General features: G+C 39.9%; 1 protein-coding gene across 13 annotated transcripts in view; it reads left to right on the forward strand.

Moving 5' to 3' along the window:
* Positions 1-323: 323 nt before the first annotated feature.
* plcb4 (phospholipase C beta 4) overlaps positions 324-19,295 on the forward strand; it is a 263,855-nt gene continuing 244,883 nt past the window's right edge. For 6 of the 13 annotated variants that reach the window (XM_062957562.1, XM_016996112.2, XM_062957558.1 and 3 more), the window contains exon 1: positions 325-622. The gene's annotated coding sequence lies outside the window, so the exon portion shown is untranslated. Of the gene's footprint in view, positions 623-19,295 lie in introns of all 13 variants that reach the window. The other 7 variants (XM_062957597.1, XM_062957576.1, XM_008116150.3 and 4 more) reach the window with 3 other exon arrangements.

The following is a 19,295-nucleotide window of genomic DNA, read 5'->3' on the forward strand; positions in this document are numbered from 1 at the left end:
GCCAGCTGCCTTGAGGCTCTGCACTTGCCATAGCGAGGGAGGGCTGGGAGGAGGGAGCGGCGCTGGGCTGTGTGTGCTCCTGCCACTCAGGGCTGGAGGAAGGCCACCTCGGTCATATGATGCGCCTCTTCTTCCTCCCCATCCTCGGCCCCTGGGACCTTGGCATGTAGGTTGCTTGCCTGCCACCAAGCCTGCGGGAGGGAATGCGCGTGCACGCCTGGGGCGGGTGGGAGGAGGAGGAGGAGGAGGAGGAGGAGGGAGAGCCCACGTCTCTGTCTCCCACGCGAGCGCGCATCCCAGGACAGCCAGCCAGCCCGCCTGCTTCTCTTGCGCGCCCTCTTCCTCCTCCCTCCTTTCCCCTTCCTTCCTCCCTCCCCCCTCCCTCCCTCCCTGCCTGGCCCTGGCACCTCACCGGGCAGCCGCCAATGAGGAAGCCCCGCGCTTGGCGCTAGAGGCGGCCTGGGAAGCGGAGGAGGAGGAGGAGGAGGCAGAGGGAAAGCGGAGGCGGACGGGGAAAGCCGCCCTCTTTCGCCTCCTCCTCCAGGGCGCTCTCCTCTCTCCTCTCCTCTCGGAGCATCTTGGGCCATCGGACGGGAAGATCGGCTCTCTCGGGGCTCCTGATGTAAGATCTTGGGGGGATGCGCAGGGGGGAAGGGGTGGTCCTCTGTTCGGGCTGTGCCCCTCTTCTTCCTTGGGCAGCTCCTCCATGGCACGGCCGGCTTCACCTTGGCTTTGTTCCCAGCTCCTTCGTATGTATATGGATACAGTATCTGTATATGGTGGGGATTCAGGAGTCTCCCTCATCCCTATCCTCTTAAAGCGTCTCCTTGTGCTGTTGCTCTTGCAACCTCTTCCGATTACGATTATTGCTGTTGTTGTTGCTGCTTCTTGTCTGCCCAGCAGGTCACTCTGTCTGGGAGGCGTATTCTCACTGGAGGCGCGCTCCTCAGTCCCTGCTTCTTTGCCTTCCTGCTAACTTTCCTTCCAACCTCCAAGGAGGGAAAGGGTTTCTTGGCTCCTGGACTTTCCTTCCTCCTCTAGCCTCACACCAGTGGTTCTCAACCTGTGGGTCCACAGATGTTTTGGCCTTCAACTCCCAGAAATCCTAACAGCTGGTAAGCTGGCTGGGATTTCTGAGTGTTGAAGGCCAAAAACACCAGGGGATCCCAGGTTGAGAACCACTGCCTTGGAATTTACAGTAGAGTCTCTTATCCAACTCTCGCTTATCCAACATTCTGGATTATCCAACGCATTTTTGTAGTCAATGTTTTCAATACATCATGATATTTTGTTGCTAAATTCGTAAATACAGTAATTACTACATAGCATTACTGTGTATTGAACTACTTTTTCTGTAAAATTTGTTGTATAACATGATGTTTTGGTGCTTAATTCGTAAAATCATAACCTAATTTGATGTTTAATAGGCTTTTCCTTAATTTCTCCTTATTATCCAACATATTCGCTTATCCAACATTCTGCCGGCCCATTTACGTTGGATAAGTGAGACTCTACTGTATTTATTTTTTTGTGTCAGGAGAGACTTTAGAAACTGCAAGTCGCTTCTGGTGTGAACAAATTGGCCGTCTGCAGGGACGTTGCCCAGGGGATGTTTTGAAGTTTACCATCCTTGTGGGAGGCTTCTCTCATGCCCCTGCATGGGGAGCTGGAGCTGACAGAGGGAGCTCATCTGCGCTCTCCCCAGGTTGGATTTGAACTAGCAACCTTCAGGTCAGCAACCCAACCTTCAAGTTAGCAGTCCTGCAAACACAGGAGTTTAACCCATTGCGCCACGCACGCTCCTGCCTTAGAATAATAATAATAATACAGAACAATACATCTTGATTTATATCCTGCTTTTCTCCCTAACGGGACCCAAAGGCAGCTCACAACATCATACAATACCAGTCAAAGCGCGCTGAACATAAAGTACAAGACAAAAAGAATCCATACAAAGGTCCAGATATAAATAAATATTTAGCATCAAAACAGAAATGATTGTGGAGACTCATCAGTTCAACAGTATATTTTGCTAAACTCTGTGCAGATCGACCTTGCTGTCATTACTCAAAAGCTTGCTTGAACAGGTAGGTCTTCAGCTGGTTCTTGAAAGATAACAGGGAAGGGGGCAGGGTTGCTGCGACTTTTCCGGGCTTGTATGGCCATGTTCCAGAAGCATTTTCTCCTGACGTTTCGCCCACATCTATGACAGGCATCCTTGCCTGCCATAGTTGTGGGCGAAACGTCAGGAGGAAATGCTTCTGGAACATGGCCATACAAGCCCAGAAAACTCACAGTAACTCGGTTATTCTGGCCATGAAAGCCTTCGACAACACAGTGAAGGGGCAGTTTTAATCTCAATGGGGATTATGGCCCCATCTACCCTGCCATATAAAATCCAGAGTACCTGTTTTGAACTAGATTCAATGGCAGTGTAGATCCAACCTTCAGGGATCTACGCTGTTGCTCTGTGCACAATTGTCTTTGCTGCTTGTGTAAATGTACAGTGGGTTTTATCTTTTGGTTTATGTTATTTTGTATTTTTATATGTCATTGAATGTTTGCCTATCTATATGCTGTAAGCCTTCCTGAGTCCCCACTGGGTAGATAGGGCGGGAGAGAAATAAAGTCTCATTAGGTTGCTGTGAGTTTTCCGGGCTGTATGGACATCTTCCAGAAGCATTATCTCCTGACATTTCATGCACATCTATGACAGGTATCCTCAGAGGTTGTGAGGTCTGTTGGAAACTAGGCAAGTGGGGTTTATGTATATGTGGTAGATCCAGGGTGGGAGAAAGAACTATTGCCCGTTTGAGGAAAGTGTGAATCTTGTAACTGGCCACCTTGATTAGCACTGAATGGCATTGCAGCTTCAAAGACTGGCTGCTTCCTGCCTGAGGAAATCCTTTGTTGGGAGGTGTTAGCTGGTCCTGATTTCCTGTCTGGAATTCCCCTGTTTTTTGAGTGTTTCTCTTTATTGTTTACTGTTTTGATTTGGCTTGTTTTGCTTTTGTTGTTTATTATGGCATTGGATGTTTGCAGTCTTTTGTTGGAAACCGCCCTGAGTCCTCCCGGGGAGATAGGGTGGGTTATAAATAAAGTTTTATTATTATATATGCATTCAACTACATTCAGATAAGAGGCCACAGGTACTGCTGGCTTGTGTTCATGCTCCTCTGTCAGACACCAGGTGATCTTGCATATTCCGAATATTCTCAGGTATTGTATTGTTATTATTATTACCATGAATTAATTATATCCTGCTTTTTCTCGTGTAAAGCTTATCCCCTTTCTATGCTGCCAAATAATCCAGGTTATCAAATCATATAATCCACATGATCTACTTTGAACTGGATTATACGAGTCTACGCTACCATATAATCCAGTTCAAAGCAGATAATCTGGATTTTATATGGCCGTGTAGAATGGGCCTTATTTATCAATATACTTTGTTTGTATCTCACCTTTTCCCCAGCATTGGGACTCAAGGCTGCTAGCAGTGTGTGATTTATTATTATTATTATTATATTTATTTATACCCACTTATTCTCTCCACAAGTAAACTATAAGGCCCCTTCAACACAGCTGAATAAAATCCCACATTTTCTGCTTTGAACTGGAATATATGGCAGTGTGGACTCTGATAACCCAGTTCAAAGCAGATATCATGGGATTTTTCTGTCTTGATATTCTGGGTTATATGGCTGTGAGGAAGGGCCCTCAAAGCGGCTTATGCTAAAAGCATTTCAGTAAAATTTAAAATCTACAACGACTGTATATCAGAATGTGGTGGAAGCTCTTTCCTTGGAAGCTTTTAAATAGAGCCTGGATGGCCATCTGTAGGGACTGGTTTGATTGTGCTTTTTCTGCATGGAAAAGGGTTGGACTAGATGGCCCATGTTGTCCCTTCCAACACTATTTTTCTATGAGTCTGTGAACATTAAAACAGAATTAAATATAATTGGTATTAAAAATCAGTTTAAATCAGTTAATACATATTCAAACTAAAATATAAAATCTAGCAAATGAATGTATTAAAAATAATTAATGAAACTTTGTGTCATGCAGCATCAAAATTAAATGACAACTAAAATCACAGTCAAAATGAAGATAGTCCCCCTCCCCAAATACCATTCCCAGCATCTCCAGTAGCCTGCCCTCTCGTAATTCCCTAAATGCCTTATGGCAAAGGTATCTTTTCACCTTCCTGCAAAAGGCATGCCGGATGGGCCCATCCTGGTTTCTGTGGCCCCTTCTACACAGCTGTATAAAATCCAGATTATCTGCTCTGAACTGGATTATATGGTAGTGTAGACTCAGATAATCCAGTTCAAACCAGATAATGTAGATTATTTTACTGTGATATTCTGGATTATATGGAAGTGTAGAAGGGCCCTGTGGGGAGGGAGTTCCAGAGCCTGAAGGCAGCTACTTTTAACAACTCAAATCAACACACAATGCTAAAAAATGCACAACATAAGACCTAAAACATAGAAACATTACAATGGAATTAAAATAGGACTATTAAAATCAATAAAGTCATTAAAATAATCAAAAATGTATGAAAAGACATATAACACTACGCATCATCCCATGTCTCTGTCTTGAAAATATTCTCCTTTCAAAGTCTGCCTGAATAGAAAGGCTTTAGCCTGCCCATTCCCCCAAGAGTAAAACCTTTCACCTTACCTTTGGCTGCTGTTACTTCTCTTCTCCTTTCCACCTCCTCAACCCTTTACTATGATAATACTACCATTGCCCAGAGGAGCCCACAATCTCATAGAGAGAGGGGTTTGAGTTGTAGTTACAACACAGGTGATGTTATTCATTTGTTTAGTGTATTTCCTGCATTTCTCTCACTATGGGACCCAAAGCAGCTTACATCCATGTAAGGAACACGAAAGAAAACATTAACTTAGCTGTTCTGGCTGTTCTCAACTAAGAGAAGGAAGCATGGCATGGTGTACTGCTTTTCAAGCTACCAAATACAGGGGAGCAGCATTATATGTTTCCCCAAAATGCTAAGGATGGCATCATATTTTGAGAGCATTGGTTACCATTGTTCCTTTCTTTTCTGGAAACTCAAAAGGAGCAGCAGCCAATAGCTTGTGGCCTGGCAACACTTTGAATAGCACTAGCGTAATTATTCATATAACTATTTAGATTTGGCCAATTAATACAGTTGATTGCCTCCGTGTCCTTTTGGGGAAATACTTAATATTAATATTAATAATAATTGTGTTAGAGGTTGCAGAGATAGGGTACAATACTAGTGCAATTGCACCAAACAATCTGTGCATTTGACTTGCTGCCTTGAGAGAAAAGGGACAGTCTTGCCATTGATCATATTTTGGTTGGGAGCCTGAAGGTGCTATGAGGCCAGATTTCTGCATGAAGATGAGCTTTTGTTGTTTATGGCACGGATGTCAGTGTTGGAAAAACATATCCTTTGTGCAGCAAGATGCCAAGGCTTTGCTGTGTGGCCAGCATACGAGTAAAAAAAAATCCAGTGCATGAATATTTGACTATTGTAGGAAATATTTGTGGGGTGAGAAAAAAAGAGCAGCATGTGAAGTAGTCTTCCTTTGGAAGCAAGTTTTGTTTGACATGGTTACAGGTGGCATGTATAATTATGCCACATATGCAAGTGGTATGAGATTATGCATTAACAAATGGACATGTCTTGAGAGTTTCAGATTCACTGGCTAAGATACTGCACTCTTAAGAAAGTCAAACACGGCTAACTAGCACATGCAGCGTTCCGTGAATGTTGTTGAACTGTGCAGTTGTGTAACTTGCCAATTGTGGATTATTATTTATGCCGAAGAAGTGAAGCTCTAAAACTCCACGAGAGCAACAGATCGCATTGTCATACTAGTTATGTAAGTAATCTGAAGTAAGTTATTTGAAGTTGTCTACTGAAAATGACCTTGCACAACATAATGTTTTGCTCATAGCTTGCCTTTGATTCTAACTAGCGAGGAAAGATATTTTTTGGCATCTCCAAAGAACCAGATGATATGTTTGAACTTAATAATGCTAATATGTTGAAGTAGGATTCCGTTTGCATCTGAAACAAATCGCTGTCACATAAACAGGAGAAGCAATAAAAGGAGGCTTTGTTATACTATTTTTTAAATGCAACAAATATATTGAGGTGGGTGTAATTCTGGACTTTTGTACACACCATTCAGTTTTGGACTGTAGAATTCATCTTTACCTACAAATCAGAGAGCTCTGTGAGAACTGGAGTTGCAAGGAAACCTTCCTTGATCATTGAGCATAGATTTATATCTACTTGCATAACAATGTGCTTTTTCTTTACAGCCACACTTTACACACAGAGGTTTTCTGCTAAAACATAGGTTTACTTAAAAAAATATCAGAGCCATAAAAGTTGGTTTGGTGTGGTGCATGAAAGAAAATCTTTCCAGGTGGGAGAAGAGGGAGCTGCGTGTCCAGTTTCTCCTCAAAGGCAACATGTTTTGTGTCTGCTTCATTGTGAATTTACTGAAACACTCAAATTAACAAATAGCAATATTTTTTGTCTTTTGTCATTTTTCTTCAGGTGAACCCTTGTAGTTCTTTTGTTTTGACATTTTATGCTGTGTTTGTTTCATTTTTTCAAAAACTAGAGCTGTATTGTTCCAATAATTTTTTGGCAGTCGTTTGGACTGGAGCTCTGCTGGGCGTCTGTCAAGTCTATTTGCTGCCTACTGCGAGGAGAGCAAAACGAATCCTTTGTTTAAAGTAACTTAAGTACTGGATGCTTTGTAAGGTGGGGACATGTATTGGTGCTGTTTGTAGAGGCCTGCTTGTTTGGGCTTGAGTAACTGTTGCCTTGAAGTTTTTGTGGCTTTCTCACAATACTAACCTGTCTGCTCAGAATAGTATATATTGACGTTTCATATATTTGAAGAATGGAGCAAGGTGTCCACAGTAAAGCAATATATTTAATAGTCCCTTTAGAATACTTCATCAGAAAAAGTATAAACAAAACTGACACGAAATTTTGAGGCAGAAAAATCTGGGAATGATGTAGGTCAGTATCACGGTTGAGTCTGATGGCCCTACGCAAGGGTCTTCCTCCAGGGGCAGACCAAGAATGGGCAACTTGGAAGTCCCTGAACAGACTTAGAAGTGGAGTTGGCAGATCAAGACAACTGGAAAAAATTGTACTACCTAGAACAGTGGTTCTCAACTTGTGGGTCCCCAGGTGTTTTGGCCTACAACTTCCAGAAATCCCAGCCAGTGTACCAGCTGTTTAGATTTCTGGGATTTGAAGGCCAAAACATCTGGGGGCCCACAGGCTGAAAAACACTGACCGACCTAGAAGAATCCTCCACCTTGTGTGACTGTGGAGCAGAACAAACAGCATTAATCAGTTTGCAATTCTAATCGTAAATAGCATGAAGGAGGACTTTTACATCATAATTGAAATAGCCACTCAAGGTGTAAAATGTTGTAAATTGCATCCTGGGTCATTTGGAAGCTAAGAGTTGAAGAAGCAAAAAATGATATTTCCCCAATTTGGTAAAATATACAATCCAATCACTATTCACTTTGTACCCAAGCTCTGTTTGTGATGATCTGGTCCTTAGGAATCAGGGAACAAAAAATAAAGGGGAAAAAACATAAAAGTTAAATGGTTATTAGTGAATATGGTGTTGGCTTTTCATATTCTATCAGAATTTTTTTCCATATTCTATTAGAATTTTTATGTTGGTTCTCTGTCTAGACAATTTGTTAAAGGGATAGGTCATAACTTAGAAACTATTAGAAGTGAGCATTTTCTATATGGAAGAACATCAGTTTTACCCCCCACCCCCGGGAACCATATTCCAAAATACATATTTTACCATGTGTCTTCCACCTTGCAAAATGGTCCCGTTATGTCTGCAACTCTTACCAAGATGATGATAAATGGCACCTTTGGGGGGAGTAGCACCTGCACCACAGCCAGCCCGACTCCACGTTCCCTTCAATTTGTTTTACACAAACATGTTTTGCTACATGTTTCGAGATACTTTAGCTATTGCCTCACTGGATTTTGGATCTCCCTTTTGTCCCATAGTTGTGCTTTCAAAGAAGTTTTCATATTCCTTACATATTACTTTGGAGGGATCCAAACCTTGGCAGTCAAGAGTGTGTTCCCTTCACAGTCATCATCCAAGGCAAGAATCTGAGCCCTTCTAAGCAGCCTTCCTCAATCCGATGCCCTCTAAACATACTTCTGCACTCCCTTAATCCCAACATGGTATGGGGAAGATGGGACTTCCACTAAATATATGTAAATACATAATCTTTTTTTAAAAAAAGAAAACCCAATAGGTATCAGATTGGAGATATCTATATACTTAGTGCTTGGTTCCTAACCATTGATTTTGGTGCCTGTTGATTCTGATAAATCCCTTAAGCAATCAGTGTGTGGATTGCATTCAGGGGTTGCCTTTGAAGAAGGCCCAGAAGCTTTAAATAGTCCAATGGGTGGCAGTCAGGTTCCTTATCGGAGCGGCATACAGGGAGAATACAACTCCTCTATTGTTTCAGCTCCACTGGCTGCCGGTTTGTTTCCGGACTGAATTCAAAGTGCTTCCTTTGGCCTGTAAAGTCATAAACGGTTCTGGTCCAACTTACTTGTCAGAATGCATCTCCCCTTATGAGCCAATGAGAGCTTTAAGATCTGCTGGGGAGGCCTTGCTCTCGGTCTCGCCCCTAAGCAAACACGACTGGTGGGGAGAAGAGACAGGGCCTTCTCAGTGGCGGCCCCTTGGCTGTGGAACTCCCTTCCCAGGGACATCAGGCAGGCCCATCCCTTCTGGTCTTCAGAAAAAAAAATTAAAGACCTGGTGTTTGGAAAATAACGTATTACGGATTTCGACTACAATAATCTTAATAAGAACTATGAACTAATCAATAAATATGAACTAAGACTCGGCACTTTATATGTTTTAATCTGTTTTTATTGTCCTTTGTATTTTATTTGCTCATGTTTTAATTGTTAGTCTTGAAGGAGTATGTTTTTATTGTTATGTTTATATGCAGCATTGAATTTTTTCCAGAGTTTGTAAGTTGTCTTGAGTCCCTGGCAGGGTATAAATGAAGTATATAAATAATCAATACATCTGTTATGTATGTAGTCTTTGCAGTGGATTAAGGAGAAGAGTCAGATTTGGAATGCTTTGCCCATGTGAGGGAGGAAATGTTGTTCTCTGTTCCTGCTTTACAAGGGCTGCAGCACTTTTTGGTTCAGCAGGTTTGTTGTTTGCTTGCTTTCTTTTGGCACACTGTTGCTCTTAGCCATTTAGCTGTTGTTCTGGGGAGTTCGTAAATGTTTCATCTTAATGAGATTTTTCATTTGATTTGGTTTCTTTTGGAAAAGCAGCCCAGGAAGAATTTTTAAAAAGAACAAAAGACAGACAATACCTGCAACAAAATGTTTCAATGTGAAAGCCTGTTCTTAAAGCTCCCATTCCCTTAGCTTTCAGTGTTGTTTCCACCCAAAGTTAGCTTTTCATGCCCACTGACCTTGCTATGTCCTTACTGCACATTGCTTTCATTTTTCCTGAAGTACTTTCGCAAACCACAGGTTTTCCTAGGCCTGTTTATACCACCCATTTGTACCTGGATAGTGCTGTTTTGATTGGATGTGACCTATCTCTTGGAGAACTGACATCATTAGTATCTTATGCAGGTGGGACCAACAAAATATTGCAGTATGGCTTGTCCCTTGTTCACTATACTCTACTTCATTTCACCTACAATGTGGGTATTTCATTTGATGGTTTTTGATAGAGCTGTTACCTTAGGGTACTTAAAAAAATTATCAAGTTGTATTGTTTTCTGTTTTCCTATGTTTGATCATGTGCATAGTTGGTGCTGATTTGACTACATAAACAACTTAAAGAATTGAAATAGTTATTATAGCATGTTGAAGCTGCATTTATGTTTCCTTGCCTGCAAGGACAGGCAAAATAAAGGCATATCTCAGTTAACACAATCTCTGACAGAGGAGCTCTTTTTTTAAAAAAAAAAAACAAAGCTTTTTTATGTCCACTAAGCCTAACGTTTCCTCTTCAGCCACCATCTAGTTGGAAGTTTTTCTAGTAACACTGGCACTGGATAGTAAAGGAAACCCGGAGAAACACAGACTTTGATAAACAACGTAATCATGGCTGAGCTAGGGAAAAAATAGAATTCTACTTTACCCAATGCTGCTGTTTACAACTAGCAAGAAAAACAGCAACTGCCACTTCAATTCCTTACTAAGCACATGTTAACATGAAAACAGAAAGAAAAGAGGACAGATAAGCCTGCTTTAAAAGCTATTTCCAAAAGCAGTTAATTAATGGCAAGATTGGCCACTAAAATGGAGAAGATAAGAAAAGTGGATTGTGTTGAATGAATGAAAGAAAGAGAGAAAGGAAAAGAAAGGAAGAAAGAATCCCTGGATACATTTGGAAAACACATTCAGATATTCTCAGGTTGAAAATGTTAGTTTACCCATCTTGATTGTTTCATTTCTTATGTGAATGTTGTTAGCTCCAAAACATGCCGGATTGCTCTTATGGTTACCTTTATGTTATCCCAGATTATATGGTAGTGCGACCTCATATAAAGCAGAAAACCTGGGGTCAGATTCTGGGATATAGGGCCTGTTTGGAAGGGCCCTGAGAAAGCTAGATAGTGAAACTATGATACCTTACGCTGACTTTTAAAAATAGAAAGCACTGGTTATGTTGTTCACATCCTTTTGATCAATCAGCCAGTCCTTCTCTAATTGCAGTTTCTGTATGTGTGGGCTACAGCTTCACAAAGGACAAAGACAATAGTTTTGCGTGTATATATTTTTCAGCATATTACAGAAATGTCAATGGTAAGCAAAGCAGTACTTCTCTTGTAGAGACTGGTGATATCTCAAAGACTTTCTTCCTTGGAACAAGAATCCTTACATTATTTTTAAATGGAAAGTCAAAAACTGTTACAAGCCTATGCAGCATATGTAAAACTGTGGAGTAACTAGCTGCAACTGACTACTAGTTCCTTTTTGAGCCATTATTTTCTCCAGTAACAACCAGCGTTATATTACACTTGTAACATTATTTAGCACAAATGTATTCCTTTTCTGGTGTAATTATAACCAGATCTATTTTTGTAGTTACAAGCTTATAATCTTATTAAAAGGTAAAGGGAAAATATCAAATGGTTCAAATATTGAAATGTGCAAACTCATGTTGTGTAATGAAGTGATTGAGATTAACTTGAATATGGAAAAAAGTGACACCATGGTGTTTCAGCTTGACAGAGGGCCCTTTCACACAGCCATATAACCCAGAATATCAAGGCAGAAAATCCCACAATATCTGGTTTGAACTGAGTTCACACTGCCATATATTCCGCTTCAAAGCAGAAAATGTGGGATTTTATTCGGCTGTGTGGAAGGGACATAAGAAGACCTTTTTCATTCGTGTTTTAAGGATTGTAGAGTGATTGCCAAAACCTTATGGCTCATTTGTTCCTGTGCCCTTTTATTTGGATACAGCAAAGGCATGTAATTTCCAACTCTGGAACATAGATAGGTTCTTGACTATAGAGTCTGGTCATCTGCTTGGCCAGACTTTGGTCTGCCATGTCTGGATTACTGCAAGAGCCTTCTGGTCAGTTTGTCTTCTTGCTCTGTTCTCCTTCTGGCTTTAATTCAGAACAGCACTGTCCAAGTTGTTTTAAATCTCACTAAATAGCTCACAGCTATACCTCTTCAGTTTGAGGCCTATTTCAAACTTTTAATTCTTATATTTAATCTCAGCGCTCTAGTATCCCCAGTCTTTGATTCACCAGATTAAGCTGCTGAATTGATCCTGAGGTTGCTGGGGTGGCTGGTGGGATGTTGGGGAAAGTATGTATATTTATAGTTTTATGTAGTATTGTCTTTGTCTCTGGCTGTATATTAGTATGCAAGAGGATTTGTAACACCCGTCGAGACTCACTGAGAGAAAAATTGGTAGCATAAGCTTTCATAGCCTGAGGGTAAATCTACACAATGGAATTAATGCAGTTTGACACCACTTTAACTGCCATAGCTTAATGCTAAGGAATCATGGGGGGCATAGTTTCACAAGATCTTTTACCTTCTCTGCCAAAGAATACTGGTGCATCCCCAACATACATTTGGCTGCATGCTTCTGCCGGAAAGCAAGAGTCATAGCCATCTTGAAACCAGCCAAAGACTGTAATGACCCAAAAAGCTATAGACTGATCTCCTTGTTGTACCGCCTTTACAAAGTTCTGGAGAGACTTATTTTGCATAGAATTATGGAAAAAATAGACCCATGTATGATCCCACAGCAAGCAGTCTGAGCCCTGCCACAGGTACAATGGAGGACCTTCCTATAGCAACACCAGAGGCACTCCACGTGGCCAGCCACTAGTCAAAGGACATTTAGTATAATGCCAAGTTTTTAAATTTAAGTTTGTGTTTTTCAATACATTACAACTTGTACCCTTGGTGTGCTTCTGCCACAATATATAAATAAAACCAAACTACATCTTCCTGGATGCCATAGCATTGAGCCATGGCAGTTAAAATGGTATCAAACTGCATTAATTCTATAGTGTTGGTATGTCTGTTTCCTCAGGCCACATCTGCACTAGTATTTGATTCAGTTCAATGCAGTTAATCTACATTCTGAAACTGGATATATGGCAGTGTAGATGAGGCCTCAGATGCATCTGATCCTTTTGCAGATTGATATTCCAGACAAACCCAACAATATATTTGAATTTTGATTGTATATGTTCAATGTTCCTCCCTTTGGTGGAAAAAGCATTATAAATAAACATTATTATCATGGAGTTTAATAATTACATTTAAAGGTGACTTTGTAAGTGTGTGCAGAGTTCTAGTCATCTCTTTGAACATATTTATGGAGGCAATGTAATGTGGGAATTATTGTGGATACAGCTGGGTAGGTATTCCTGCTGTGAATGATGAAAAGCCTGCTGTTGAATTTTTGCTGGTTGTGCATCCACAGTGATCTAGCTTGTATGTATTGCATTTGGCTATGTAGTGCATGGGCTATTCATATGAAAAGGGTCTTTGGTGAATCATTATTACACTTAGCAAAATCCCTAAAACAATCTAGAAGCCCAGGAAAGTAATTCAGTTGACACTAGAAATTATAAAATCATCCAGAACAATAAAATAATTGCAATTACAATAATACAATCACAGACAGAAATATATTTTTGATAGCCACAGTTGCAATAACACAAGGAGACAAATATATTTGTTAATGGCCATAAATTACAGGATTATCATTTATGGACTTAACGTCCAATAGCCATCATAAAAGTTGTTAAATACTCTTAGAAAATGCCACTGGAATGCAGTTACCTCAATAATGGCAACATCATTATAGCATTAGCAGTATTTAATAAACACAAAAGATATTTAGCAAAATATTTCTGAGAATACAAAACCCCACACATACTAGTAAGTGGATCAGGAATACATGAAAACATTTCAGTGTCACCCACATCCTTGACACATCTGCTATAGTGAGACTTAAAAATCTGTATATGCCTCTTCGTGTATATGAATTTATGCTATGTAAAAGAGACCTTAATTTCATTTTGGGGTGGTATGTTGGCAGGGAACACAGTGGTTAGTGTTTGCCTTGGGAGTTAAGAAGAGCCCAGTTGGACCACATCAAAAATTGGGGAGTGGGGGATCTAACCTCAAACTGTTTGCTGTCTGAGGCAAATGAGAAGACAGGGAAACTGTTCTAAACTGGAATACCAGCTGTATCTTATTTCAGAAGTGGTGACAGAGTGGCAGAGTGGTTGATGCATGTTGGTTAACATCTGAAATAAGTTATGCATGTCGAGTAACATTTTTGGATCTTGACTGTTGTGTTGGCACACACAACTCCGTCTTCTGAAAATGATGTTAGTGGTGATGGGGTAAAAGTATAACTCTTCCTCCTCCAGTATGTACCTGTCCACTTTGAGAGGTTGATATAGCCACCACAGTGTACTTTATAGATGACCCTGCCAGGAGTGTTTATTATTGTATGTCTTCAAGTCCTTTTTGACCTACGGTGACCTAAAGTGAACCCATCATAGAGTTTTCTTGGCAAGATTTGTTAGAAAAGGTTTGCCACTGTCTTCCTCAGAGGCTGACTGCTGAAGGTCACTGAGTGAGGCGTCAAATCCTAGTCTCCAGAGTCATAGTCAAATGCTCAAACCACTACATCACACTATCCCATTTGCCTAGATGGATCCAGGAGAGTCTTAAAGAGCTGGGTGTGTTTAGCCTGAAGAAGAAAAGGTTGAGTAGAGACATAATAGCCATGTGAAAGGATGTCACAAGGAAGAGGGAGCAGGCATGTTTTTTGGTGCTCTGGAAACTTGGAGCAATGGGTTCAAATGACAGGAATGAAGATTCCACCTGAACATTTGGAAGAACTTTCTGACCGTATGAGCTGTTCAACAGTGGAATTCCCTGCCTTGGAGTGTGGTGGAAACTCCTTCCTTGGAGGCTTTTAAACTGAGGCTGGATGGCCATCTGTCAGGGGTACTTTGATTGTGCTTTTCCTGCATGGCAGGGGGTTGGATTAGATGGCCCATGTGGTCTCTTCCAACTCTGTTATTCTATGATTCTATTGCATTATTTCATCATCCTCTTTCTAATCATGGTCAAACATGTACTTGGCATTTTCATAAGCATACTGTATACCACTTGCAGTGGAGACACATCAGTCTGCCAAAAAGCTCTTTATTTTTCTTGTGCTTCATCAAAGCAAATGGAATGCCTCTGATTCCTCAACCGTGTTTAAAGGATTGGAAGCACAATATGGAACGGCATGCTCTTTCCACCTGCAGTGCTGGATTTATGAACAAATTAATGTTAGTTAAATTCTATAGATTCTAGGGGGGCTGTAAATTGTTTGCAGACAAACAAAATTATGCTGAAACAACACACATTTCTGGTAGTGCAATGTGATCTACTGCTTTAGATGTATCTTCGGGCAAGACCAGGGATGCAGGGCCCTTTTCAGGCTGGTAAAGGCAAAAGGGTTTCACACCCAAAGTGACCTTAAGGATGAGGTGGAGACTAGCTGGCTAACAACAACAACAACATGATTAAGGTAAAACAAATTACTTTTTTATTTATATTTTCATATTTAAATTGCATTACTAACAAATAAAAAACAACCTCATTTGTTACTAATAAATTAAATGGCCCGAAACTCACAGTAGATTCATTTGGATTTGGAAGGACTGGTTTCATTATTAGCAAATAAAATCCCACACACTCATATGATTTGTTAATATTTAGAAAGCCTGATTAATTTTGAACAATTATTGCCCCACCACTCATTATTAGCAAATAAAATATTATACTCATTTATATTGTTTTGTGCCTTGAAGTCATTTCTGACTTATGGTGACCTTAAGACTTTTTCTTGGCAACATTTATTTCATTCCTCTGAGACTGAGAGAGTGTGACTTGGCCAAGGTCACCTAATTGGTTTCCAGGGCCGAGCAGAGATTTGAGACCTGTAGTCCATTGTTCAAACCACTTTAGTGCACTGGCTCTCTATTCCACTCTGGCTATCTCATTTACAGTTGGACTAAAAAATGGATTTTACTTCCACACTGACTCGGAAGTCTCTAGCTGCCATTGAGGAACACATTCCACCGAGGAACATGCTTAGGACCAGAAATGTTTTGGATTTTAAAATTTATTTTGCAATGCCTGTACTTGCATACGTGCACATAAAGAGATATCTTTATAGAACTGAAGTCTAAACACGACATTCATGTTTTATATACACTTTATATATATTAAATTCATGAAGTAGTTTATGTACATTGAACAATAAAAAAGCAAACATATCACTATCACAAACACTCATGTGGACAATTTTGGATTCAGAAATACTTAATAGTTTTGAATTTCAAGTAAAGGGTGCTCAACTTGAATCAAAACCCAATAATTATAACAAATATGAAAACAGAAATGAACAAGAAATATATCTATAGCAAATATGAACAATAGAGGATTAAAATATATTTAGAATTAAATAGAATATCATGTCAAACATACAATGTACAAAACAACATACAACATAGCCAGAAGACACATTACATATATGTCAAGACACTAAATGAAATATGTGACAGTGCACAAATGTGGAACACAAAAAACAAGACAGATACAAGGAAATACACTCTAGCTATAGGATCAAGCAGCTGTTGTTCCAATGATGACAAAGGCTTCTTCTATACTGCCATATAAAATCCATATTATCTGTTTTGAACTGGGATATATGGCAGTGTAGATACATATAATCTGCTTTGATAATCTGGATTATATGTCACTGGAGAAGGGGCCAAAGAATTCACTCAAAAATCCAGCAAACAATTACTGATAACTGGCAAGCTTTAACCTTTATACAACTGAAGTCCAGCAAACAATTACCAATGACTGGTAGTGTGCCGTCGCACCTGGGGCTGTACTCTTAGTGAAAGAGGCATGGGGATTGCTTCTTGCCCTCCTTTAGGGAAACTGGAACTCCCAAGGACCAAAACACTGTAGATAACTCAAAAACTGGGTTTATTGTTCACAAAGGGGATAAAAGAAAATATACATTACAGTCTTTGATTGTTTAAGTCTGTGGAGCTTTTCCAGATCCCTCTTCCTCTGGCTGTGAATGCCGGAGCAAACTCAGCCTCAGTCCAATGACCTATATCTGAAGACAAGAGTCTTCCTCTGTTGCCAAAGGACTGATGTGAAGGCGCTTGAGACTCCTCAACGTTGTTCAGGTTGGCCCTGAACATGAAGTGTGAGTCCCAAGGGTAAGAACCTCAGAATTGGTGCTGAGAGGTAACTTTTCAAGGGCTTTCAGAGCCAAGTCTCTCTCTCACGTCCATCTGGTAGAGAGCTTGCTGGTGGAATGAAAGGAGGAAACACTGTCCTACTCCAGGAAGAGGTGGAGCCAAACAGTTGAGCTGGGTGAGCAATATAACAGGTGCAAACAACATTGATTGACAGATATAAATAACCAATCCAACTACATTTACAGGGTAAGGGCAAAATCAGGCATGATACAACAATTCAAATCTTGCAACTTATAGTTTGACATATAGATGGCGCCACTCGTCACAGGTAAATTACACTAAAGGTAAAGGTTTCCCCTGACGTTAAGTCCAGTCGTGACCGACTCTGGGGGTTGGTGCTCATCTCCATTTCTAAGCCGAAGAGCCAGCGTTGTCCATAGACATCTCCAAAGTCATGTGGCCGGCATGACTGCATGGAGCGCTGTTATATCTGTAAGCCACCCCGAGTTCCTCTGGGGAGATGGTGGCGGGGTACAAAAATATTATTATTATTATTATTATTATTATTATTATTATTATTATTACCTTCCCGCCAGAGCGGTACCTATCGATCTACTCACATTGGCATATTTTCGAACTGCTAAGTTGGCAGGAGCTGGAGCTAACAGCAGCCACTCCTGGGGTTTGAACCTGAGACCTTTCGGTCTCCAGCTCAGTGCTTTAACGCAGTTCGCCACCGGGGCTCCTAGAGGGTTTACACTATGCAACCCAATTTTTGTTCCTGGGTTATGAATGTCATTTTCTAATTGGTTCTTTCATAAAAACATGGAAAACTGCAAAAACTTTGTTTTTACAGGACATCACAGTACATTTTGCTATTGTTTTTCAAAGAATATGTCATAAAATCTCAACCAATTTAACATAGTTTGAGGTAGTCACAAAAACAAAGATTCTGGATTATAACAACTGCCTTCAAATTAAGTACCACACAATTAAACAGGAAATAATACTTTTAAATCAGGAACAGATTTTTTTCAAATTTTGTTACATAATTTATTAAATCACATGAAGCCAGACAGTAGTTTCTGGGACCTGTAAACTGTTTTCTATCTTTTTCAGACACAATTTACATTTTTCAGATCTTCATGTGCCAGGTCACTAGTTATAAACTAAACCAAAAAGTACAAGGCATTAGGAGCTCAAATAATGTTTTGTAAATATCTGAAAATGATAAAATTTGACAACTTACTAGGTAATTTCCAAACCAAGCATCTTCTGCTGTAACCACATTCCTTGATATGCAGCATCTGCTGGCTGTAATGCTGGACATATTAAACAACTCCAATGTAACAGTTCATATTTGCTATAAAATATGCTATAAATATCATACTTATTGTTAATTTTTTCATTTTCATATTTGCTATAATTTGTATACATATTGGCTATTTGCAATTGTTATGTTTTTGTTTTACGTAAGTGATGGTCTTGTGTGTTTTCTGGAACATGAGTAGATGGCTGTCTCCCCAAGTCAGCATCATTGTAAGTAGACCACTGTCAGTGATGCTAACCATCATTGCAAATGCTAATGTCAAAGTGTGAGTAAGCTTCGTGGCTATCCAAAATCTGTTAAAATGTCTTGAAAGCAGAGTGGTGACATTTGAATTTTCCATGTTCACAGAATATGAAATAATTTCCCCACAGGAGAGGAGTTTTTGATGAGTCACATGGCTTATGGGTAGGCAAGAGTATAGTAAGATATGCTGTAGTGCAAATGGTAAAAAAGGAGAATGTGCCTGTGAGTATCATAGTTATTGTGTGCCTTCAAGTCATTTCTGACTTACCATGACCCTATCATGGAGCTTTCTGATGTGAAGAGTATGTGAATCCTATTCTCCAGAGTCACTACACTGGTTCCATGATTATCATACTGTTCATTTCTTTATTTTCATATTTGCTATATTCTCTCTCTCTCTCTCTCTATATATATATATATATATATACAGTAGAGTCTCACTTATCCAACATTTGCTTATCCAACATTCTGGATTATCCAACGCATTTTGGTAGTCAAGGTTTTCAATACATCGTGATATTTTGGTGCTAAATTCGTAAATACAGTAATTATTACGTAGCATTACTGCATATTGAACTACTTTTTCTGTCAAATTTGCTGTATAACATGATGTTTTGGTGCTTAATTTGTAAAATCATAACCTAATTTGATGTTTAATAGGCGTCTCCTTAATCTCTCCTTATTATCCAACATATTCGCTTATCCAACGTTCTGCCAGCCTGTTTATGTTGGATAAGTGAGACTCTACTGTATATAGGTTGTTGGCATTTGTTATATTTTTGTTTCATTTATGTGATGACTTACCAATATTATTTATGTGTGACAGAAAAATGTTCAGATCTCCCAATATAAATATATAAAAAGCTCCTATGTAGAC

This window comes from Anolis carolinensis, chromosome 1 (assembly GCF_035594765.1).
Source record: "Anolis carolinensis isolate JA03-04 chromosome 1, rAnoCar3.1.pri, whole genome shotgun sequence".
NCBI lineage: Eukaryota > Metazoa > Chordata > Lepidosauria > Squamata > Dactyloidae > Anolis > Anolis carolinensis.